This window comes from Myxocyprinus asiaticus, chromosome 32, assembly GCF_019703515.2.
Source record: "Myxocyprinus asiaticus isolate MX2 ecotype Aquarium Trade chromosome 32, UBuf_Myxa_2, whole genome shotgun sequence".
Taxonomy (NCBI): domain Eukaryota; kingdom Metazoa; phylum Chordata; class Actinopteri; order Cypriniformes; family Catostomidae; genus Myxocyprinus; species Myxocyprinus asiaticus.
In genome coordinates, this window is record NC_059375.1 from 6989753 (window position 1) to 6999951 (window position 10199).

The following is a 10199-nucleotide window of genomic DNA, read 5'->3' on the forward strand; positions in this document are numbered from 1 at the left end:
AAATGGTGTGTGTGAAGATGTCATTCTTAAAAAAAAAAAAAAAAAAAACATTATCGCATAAGATCTGGTTTAGTGGAAAATAAATCTGCCCTTGAGCTGTTTTCATACAGAATTTTGTGTATATCGCAAATTGTGTAGGCTAACTTTCGTGTCCCAGATGTCCGCACATTTGTGTAAAATGGAGAGAGTATTGAGGTAATTTATTGAAATTGCCCAGCTTATTGTCATTTTAATTTCACATAATTGCAATCATAAGAAACATCAGAAGACCACGTTGAAATGGAGAAGTATGCTTGTCTGTGTCTAGGATTATTAAAAGAAATTGATTGCAAAATACAATAGAACAGGTTTCAATATAGCGAGCCTGTAATCTATTACACTCTTGAATTAAAAATATGGACAGTCTGTTCACATTATGTAATTTTATTTGTCCCTCCGGAAAATATGTTGTGAAACATGGGGCTGCGGTGTCCGAACAACACATAAAAAGGTCAACACTTCTCTTCACTCTGCTCAAATCACATAATCATGTGCTTGTGATCTTTTCTAATTTTTCCAACCAAGAGAATTCACGCTCGCTTCTTTCTCTTTTAAATGGGAAAATTAACACTAGATAGCATGAAATGCTTAAAGGAGTCATGAAGTGCTATTTTTATAATTTTATTATCTTCCCTGAGGTCCACTGATAATGTTATGAAAGTTTTTTTGCACCAAAACAGACACAATTTAGTCATATATGATCATTTTCCACCCTGTTTTTGGCCCTCTGTCTGAACGCTCGGGTTTGCCCTAAGCGCCTCCTTAAAACTTCAACGTAAACGCCCACGGTCATGATTGGCTAACATTGTATAGCCCCTCAAATTTAGCAAACTCAATCAGAAGAGAATGACCCTCGACATTATAAAACAAAAATGCAGGGTTTACACATAACGCACATCCAACATATTGCATTTGAATATATTAAACTGTTAATCTCAATCACAACTGTTAATACTCAGCACCATAAACTATCAAACAGTCATGATATTTGAAATATTCACAAATGAAACAGTTTATTTACGTTTTCAAAGTGTTTTTAACTGCCCCATTCTTTAATAACATTTCCTTTGCAAAGCTTAAATCGTATTTTGTCTATTCACAAGCAATCCATGCTGACATGAGCTGAAAAAAATGCACATAAATAGTCCAAAGAATGGTGAAATTACGCACATACATACTGAAGGCGCAGTGAGGTGCACATCGGCAGAAACACACCGAAACGGTCGAAGACATCCATCGTCCATCGTCAAAGACTTCCATCATCAAAGACATCCTATGTTTACATACACCAACAATTAAAAATAGCGCAGATGGGCGAAAGAATGCGTCCATGAAGTATTTGTGCTCAAAGCACCACAGGCAGCAGCTGAAGGAGAGAATTTCTTCTCCCTTTCAGAGCTGTAACTTGACAACGCGTCTTTTAAAAGCAGTATGAGATATGTATCAAGCGGTCAAAGATGGCTGTCTTAAATAATCCAAAATAGTCCAGATGGGTCCGCTTAGGTGTTATGTTAGGAATAGTTAGCCACGGAAGGTCTGCTCTCTTGACTTGAATTGCATGCCATTGGGCGGGGCCAAGGGTGCGATGACGCATGTTGTAGGATGTGTAAATACAAATGAGCAATGTGTCATGATGTCACAAACAGACAGATTTCAAAACTAGACGTTTCAGCAGGGTGACAACTATAAATACTCTTTAGACTGGGGAGGAAGTTTGAGTACTGAAATTTACTGTATGTTTTTATAGTACAGTTACCTCTTATATGTCTAAATATCAAGGGAAATTTTATTCTCCATTTCATGCCCCTTTAAGACGAACATGCAACTGCCAGTGTTATCTGCAGTCCTTTTTTCAAAGAGATGTTGGAATTTACATTAAAACTCTGTCCACCTCTTCCCAAAAAAAAAACAAAAAAAAAAAACAACATCAAAACTTGCAATGTGTGAACGAATTTAGGTGTCTTTATAACTTTTAGTATAATATGACCCTGTAGCTCTGTTATTTATCTGTCTCTGTACATGTTATGATTTATTTTTCTTCATTTAATTAATTCCTACATATCCCTTTTCTCTTATGTCTAATTTATCTGTAACCTATATTAATTATTTTGGCAATTTTGTTTAATCCCCTAGGCGCTGAATTATATTTCTCTTTTTGCTTTTCTGTCCTGAAAACTCAGGTCTGTTATTGTAATTCATTGGGATGGGAGACCCTGTGCGTGATCCAAGATGGCGGCTCCTGGCTGCTAGACTGCTACACCGCTACACCGTAAACAAGATTAAGATTCCAATATCTTTTTTTTTTCCTTTTCACATTTTCTCCTGTTTCAAAACTGGACTATAAAGTTATACAACCTGGATCATCTTGAGGAATATATCGACGTGCACTACAACAGATTCTGCTGCACCATGAACAGGGACAACCCAGACGACAACAGTAGAGGTAAAAAAGTAAAGGTAACTCCAAGAGTTACCACATCCCGGTTCACTCTCCAGCCCAGGTACAACACCATCTACATCACCTAAACCGCCGTGCAACGGGTAAGAGGTAAGCAACATTCTGCTCTCGATTTAAAATAAACTTTCCGGACTTGATGCCAGGATCGCACTGATTGAAGTGGTACACAAGGAATTACAAGAACTGCGGCACAGCTTGGAATTCAGCCAAGAACAGATAGCACTCTGTTCACACACTTACTGCTCAATTCACCTCCGTTGTCATAGAAAACAAAGCCATGAAAGAGAGCATTCTGGACTTGCAAACGCGCAGCATGAGGGAAAATTTAGTGTTCACATGCATCCCGGAACAAATTCCAGACGACCCCAAAATATCAGTTAAGGACTTTATAATAAAACAACTCAAATTACCAGCCGAAACTGTACAGAGTATCACTTTTCACCATGTGCACCGTATGAGATCCCAAAACAGCAACAATCGACCACGACCGATTATCGCAAAATTCGAACACAACAAACAAAAAGAGCTGGTTCAGAGGCAAGGCAGACAACTCAAAGGTACAAACTACGGAATCAACGAGCAATACCCAAAGGACATACTGTACTTGAACGTCAAAAACAGCTTTTCCCAATCCAAAAACAGTGCGGATCCCTCAGCGCACAGTATGTGTGACGCAAATTGCGCCATCAGCGCCACCTAAATTTTCTTTACTCGCACATGCGCTGGCCATTGACTGTACTAAAAGAGTATCACAAAGCAGTTATAGTGTGCATGCATCGAACATGCTCCATTCATTCGCGGACAGATAAGTATACTCATAAAGGCAACGTGGTCGACTGGGCGTGAGGTGATCCGGAACGTGCAAAAACGAAGTATACCTGGGCCTTTACAGTCTCTTAAACTGCATGTGCTGTATGAAGACTTACAAAGGTCTTAGGTCACATCTATTATTCACAATTTGTGCTTTGTGGAGTTTTTTGTCTACTGATTTTTTAAAATATATATTTGTTTTTGGAAAGATTCTTTTTCAATGTTTTGTCCGCATAGTGATCCATAAATAACAGTACAACCCATTGAAGAGACTGTAAGTCTGTCCTTCACACTCTCGTTTTCATCCTACGTCTCGTGTTGAATGAAAGAACATCAACTCCAACTCAACCTAACGAAGAGAAAGCTTCTCGTTAGCGATAGCAATGTTCGCGCGGCACTTAATGCGTGTACAGTGAATACAGGAGTGGGCTGAGAACACAGCCCTGCAGATCTCCATACTGACTCGCTTGCTATCCAAAAACAAGAGAAAATTGAAAACAAAGAGTCAAAACAAAAGGCTCCCCTTCCCTACCATTCTTGTGTCATTCCTGGGTTTTACTAGAATTCATCCAGCTCATCCAGTCCAGGGCCTAGGGTGAACCCTATATCAACTCCAGATGGCTTTACTGACATATTGAGCATCTGTTTAGCTGCAACAGTGGCCATCATTGATCTGAAGAGAGGCACAACACAACACAACAATACCACAAAAATAACAATAGCTACAGCCATTATTATTCCTACTTTAATAAGCCATTCTCCCCAGGATCCAAATAGGTTGTCAAACCAATTTCAAACCATGCCATTTTACTTGTAGGTTCTAGTTGTTCTCCTAAGGCCTTCAATGCATCATCAATGTAATTAATGAATCTTTGCTGATTGTAGTAAATGTAATTAATCCATTCTGTATTCTTATTAACCAGTATCCATACAAATATAGACTCATAGCCTGATTTTGCTTCATTCCACTTTTGAACATTCCACTCCCTCAAGCTGTTTCTAATCTCATTACAGCTATTCCTTCTTTTTTCATTTTAGGATCTCACAATAATATATTTAAGTTACTCTTCAACTGTAAAAATAGTAATAATATCTCTCTTATGTTTACTTACTTCCTTTACTTACTCTCTCAGGAGAAGGAACTTCCATTCTATCTAATAAAATAACATAAATCAAGTTTTAAAACTAACAGAAAAGTAAAATTTTAAACAGGATGAAGTAGTAAAGAGGCACAATGGAAATTCAAACAAATCTCTTTTCTTGTGTTTTGAAATAATTGCTCATTACACTACGTCCTTTTAATTTCTCATGACTCTCTTTTTTCATATCCAAATATTTCAGCATCATTTAACAATAAGAATTTTCAGTTATTATTCTCTTATACTTATCAGCATTTCTTAACAAATTATTCAGTTAAATAGCAGAACCAAAGTTCACATTGCAGAAAATGTATGCCTCTAGAATGATACTTTCATGGATTAACTATGGCAAATAAAAATGGTAGTAATAGAAAAAGACACTCAATCCTTCTTTGTAGCACCCACTAACCTTTTTTGTGTGTGTGTGTGTGTGTGTGTGTGTGTGTGTGTGTGAGGGTACTCTCTGGAAAATTTGGGGAGTAACCAATCTGATAGGTAACTCTAATTTTCCCATCAAGTTTGTAATATTTACTCTTCAAATCAGTAAATCAGTGGTTAGATGCTGGATTTGAATTTAGACCCTCAGAACAATTTAGACATGGGGTTTGAACCCATTGATGGCAGTCTGGTTAGTCATATAAGACTGAAATCAACTTATCCAGAGAAATTTTAATCCACATTAGAAATGGCAAATCAGCAATGATAACTAGCAGTAATGAGAGCAGGAGGACCAATCAGATAATAGCCCACATAATCTTCAATCTTCTTTTTCTCCAGATTTTCATCTGCAGTATTAGTAACTTCAATAAATCATCTGGCCCAGCCATCTGCAATGGTGAGAGACTAGTTCCAGAATGAGTTAGTGAAACAACATACACATAATAATGACAAAAGAAAGGGTAAAACATAGTTAGTATCAAAGACACACACAGAATAGACTCATGAATATGAAGTTATTAACATTCATAATTGAGGAAGTTATGATGTTCAATTTAATCTTAATGTTTCTCCATGGGTTTCACCTGCCACCACCGACCAATTTTTCCTTAGCATTATCAATAATTTTTTTACAATCAAATACATCAAAGATATTTCTTAATCCTTAAAATCAGAACTTTATTTTCCATTATATGCACTTTCAAAAGAAGAAAACTTCTTCCTTACTGGAGGTTGGGACTTTATTTTCCATTTTATCAGGCATGATTGGTCACAGATCAAACCCAAGGAAAAAGCATCACAATGTTGGCAAGGCTGCCACACATATAAATCAGAAAACCATGTATTAAGAGCACAACTTCAGTGGATTGGAACTGCAGAGAACATGAAATGATCCAAATCAGTTTTAAATTTATTTTCCTTTAATTTTAGTCTCAAAGGCAGCTTCTCAGTGTACCCATGATCAACCAATGCCTACACTGTGTTTATAAAACAAAAAAACAAAAGAAAAATGAATATCTAAACTAAAAGAATCTGCTATCTATCTTTTCTAAATTTGGGGTGCCCCTGTCTGAGTGTAGACACCAAGAGAGACGAGTTTTCCCATTCAGAGTCTGCAAAGAATCATTTGCAGTATGGAGTATAACCCCTCCCGCTCATTCTGCCTACAGAGCAGTGTCTCACTCAATCTCTCCATCAGACAGTCCCTAACAAAATAATAAACTCTACCTATCTTATTTTTGTTGGTTGATCAAGTTTACACCGATAAAGCTGCAACTCACGTAAATTTGCTCTCCAGACATACTGAAACACATAGAAAATCAAAAACAAAACATATAATCATGGGTTCTTACATTTAAATTTCAAGACTTTACAGTGTTTATTTTAATATTGTTCAAAATTTTATTCTCTCATAAACTGGACCAGACAGAATGTAAAACAAACACATGAATGATAAGTTTTCACATTTAAGGTTTGCCTCTAATACTCAAATTACAAAATAGAATTTGGTTTTGGAAACATTTTTCTTATTAGTCAGCTTCACCTTTTTTTTCCTCTTTCCCATTTCTTTAAGATTTTATTAATCAGTTTTTTACACAGTGGATTTCTAGATGATAGTATTTCCACTGGTGTGTTTGCCATAATTATACCTTATTGTAATGTGACTATACTTATCTTCGATACAACTTTTGTTTAGAATCCAATTATTTAGTTGACTTTGGTTTAAAGTAATACACTGGACTCAAAACTTTATTGTTTGTCCAGATAATGCGATACGATCTTTAACTCTAAGCACAGATATACCACTTGCTCTTTCTCAGTTTAGTTAATCTTATATTACGCTTCCTTCATGGCATGAAAAGAACAGCACAAGGCTGAATCTTATCCAGCCAGCTAAGAGTTAACTTTTTGTTTTCATTCACACTTTTACAAACAGTCGCACTTCACAGTCACTTCACACACACTTTCAGACACATATACATAAATTTTCACAAACACAGAAACTTTCACACTTTTTACAAACATAAGGCCTTTGTAAACACAGAGCTCTCAAAAAATACAATAAAATTCTAAAACAAAAATATGACTTCAGCCCCTCCCTTCGCTCACCTTCTCTCAGTCACACACTCTCAGTCCTGTACTCATTTACTCCCACTGTGGAAGAGAGAAACAGGTGCTTTTTCTTAAGTTTAATTTAGGGTGTGTTCACACTTGGCAGGTTTGGTTTGATTAAAACGAACTCTGGTGCAATTGCTCTGTTAGTGTGGTTCATTTGAACAAGTGTGAACGCTGTCACCCGAACCTTGGTGCGCACCAAACAAGCAGACCAAGACCACCTGAATAGTGGGTCTCGGTCCGCTTCCAAACGAACTCTGGTGTGGTTCGATTGATATATGAAAGCAACCTGGACCAAAGACGTCTAAACGGACCAAAAACAGGCAGTAATTTGCATAATACTGACCTCAAGCATACCTGGTTCTTCTCATCATAGGAGCAATGTTGCCCATTACAGTTCGGTAAAGGCGTCGGAACCGCCGTCAGCGGTCCTTGCAGCATATCTTCATTTGTGTGTGCAACGGAGGAATTCCTGGTGCTGTTTTGACTCCTTTACACATTTTATTAGCTCTTCGTTTGTTCTCAGCTGTTAAAAATACCACCATATATACATATATACATATATAAATCGAACAAGCGCATTTTGCCCAGCAGCCAGCATTGTTTTGGATGATCGGCAAGTTCTGTCAAAAAATATACGTCATAAAAGCTGTCCAATCAGGTTGTGACTTTTTCCTGATGCCTTTGGTTTTGTATCATTAGGTTCGGTGTTAAAAATGCCAGTGTGAACGCCAAGTGAAACAGGACTAAATGTATCTGTAACACTTCTCAGTGGAAGGAGGAGGCGAGAAGCAGATTTCCTGGTTCAGGTAAGCGTTTTTTTTATTTTCCTCAGTGCAGCACAACACGCTCTCAGGACTTTACGTTGTTGGCAAACACAGTCTAAAAACATCCACAAACTAGCTTACAAAATAAACTTTCAAATTTACAATCATCAAAACTTCTGGCTTCATAGTCCCTGCCCAGGCTCTCCCTCCCCTCTAACTGCTGTGTGGCTCTATTTATGCCACTCTCCCCGTGCTCACTGAAATTAGAGACAGGTGTTAGACATCATTTAACTCAGGTGTAAGCGCCCTTACCACTTTCTCTCTCTCCGGAGAGATGCTTGACCACGCCCCCGCTGCCACAGTATCATTTTCTTTTTTGGTCCGGACCAAGACGACCAAGAGAACCAAACTACAAGTGTGAACACACCCTTAGTGTTTCTTTATCTGGATCACACCAACTACAATTTGGATGATGTCCAAATAGTCAGCAAAGCCCATATCTTGGAACGTTTGTAGTTCTTGGAATTATTTTTCTAACTTCTTTTCACAGTTTGTATCATTCATTTTATAACTATCAAATACTAGTCTTAATATCTATGTTTCTGAGAAAAACAATTACATGGACACATATCGGTACACTCAACCACACACTCACAGCCTGATCTCACACACATACAGCATAGCACATTACAGCCAGCATAAGCACAATTCAGTCATCATAAACACATCAACCAACGCAGCCAACATACAACAGCACTGCAATTACTTTTGTACACAACTTAACACAAACAAACTACTACATCAGCTTATTCAACATATTTACACTATTCAGCATGTAATTTTAAATACCAAAACATCTTAACTATCACTGTGCCCCTCTTGGGCGACCACACCTCTTGAGCGCCTGCCAATTTCCCTAAATGCAGTGCTATTTTGAGAACAAGGCCAACCATCCAATGAGGGCTCCTTGTTTCTCAGCCAGTTCAAAGGCCAACCATCCAATTTGGGCACCTAATCCTCACTGGTGTCACTGCATTCAGCGTTATTCGCAGAATTCAAAACACCCCACTTCTGGGTGACCTACCAGAGCTCCTCACTTCCACACTGCCTAGAAGTGCAGTATCCGTAGGATTTGCATCCCCTTGCGTGACCTACCAGAGCTGCTCACCCCTGCACTTATTTACAAGACATATTCACTATCTCAACAAATTAGAATACATCATAAGACCAATAAAAAAAAAAAAACATTTTTAGTGAATTGTTGGCCCTCTGGAAAGTATGTTCATTTACTGTATATGTACTCACTACTTGGTATGTACTCACTTTAATTACTGCCTCAATTCGGCATGGCATGGAGGTGATCAGTTTGTGGCACTTCTGAGGTGGTATGGAAGCCCAGGTTTCTTTGACAGTGGCCTTCAGCTCATCTGCATTTTTTGGTCTCTTGTTTCTCATTTTCCTCTTGACATAACACCATAGATTCTCTATGGGGTTCAGGTCTGGTGAGTTTGCTGGTCAGTCAAGCACACCAACACCATGGTCATTTAACCAACTTTTGGTGCTTTTGGCAGTGTGGGCAGGTGCCAAATCCTGCTGGAAAATGAAATCAGCATCTTTAAAAAGCTGGTCAGCAGAAGGAAGCATGAAGTGCTCCAAAATGTCTTGGTAAACGGGTGCAGTGACTTTGGTTTTCAAAAAAACACAATGGACCAACACCAGCAGATGACATTGCACCCCGAATCATCACAGACTGTGGAAACTTAACACTGGACTTCAAGCAACTTGGGCTATGAGCTTCTCCGCCCTTCCTCCAGACTTTGGACCACTGGGCAACAGTCCAGTTCTTCTTCTCCTTAGCCCAGGTAAGACGCCTCTGACATTGTCTGTGGTTCAGGAGTGGCTTAACAAGAGGAATACAACAACTGTAGCCAAATTCCTTGACACGTCTGTGTGTGGTGGCTCTTGATGCCTTGACCCCAGCCTCAGTCCATTCCTTGTGAAGTTCACCCAAATTCTTGAATCGATTTTGCTTGACAATCCTCATAAGCATGCGGTTCTCTCGGTTGGTTGTGCATCTTTTTCTTCCACACTTTTTCCTTCCACTCAACTTTCTGTTAACATGCTTGGATACAGCACTCTGTGAACAGCCAGCTTCTTTGGCAATGAATGTTTGTGGCTTACCCTCCTTGTGAAGGGTGTCAATGATTGTCTTCTGGACAACTGTCAGATCAGCAGTCTTCCCCATGATTGTGTAGCCTAGTGAACCAAACTGAGAGACCATTTTGAAGGCTCAGGAGACCTTTGCAGGTGTTTTGAGTTGATTAGCTGATTGGCATGTCACCATATTCTAATTTGTTGAGATAGTGAATTGATGGGTTTTTGTTAAATGTGAGCCAAAATCATCACAATTAAAAGAACCGAAGACTTAAACTA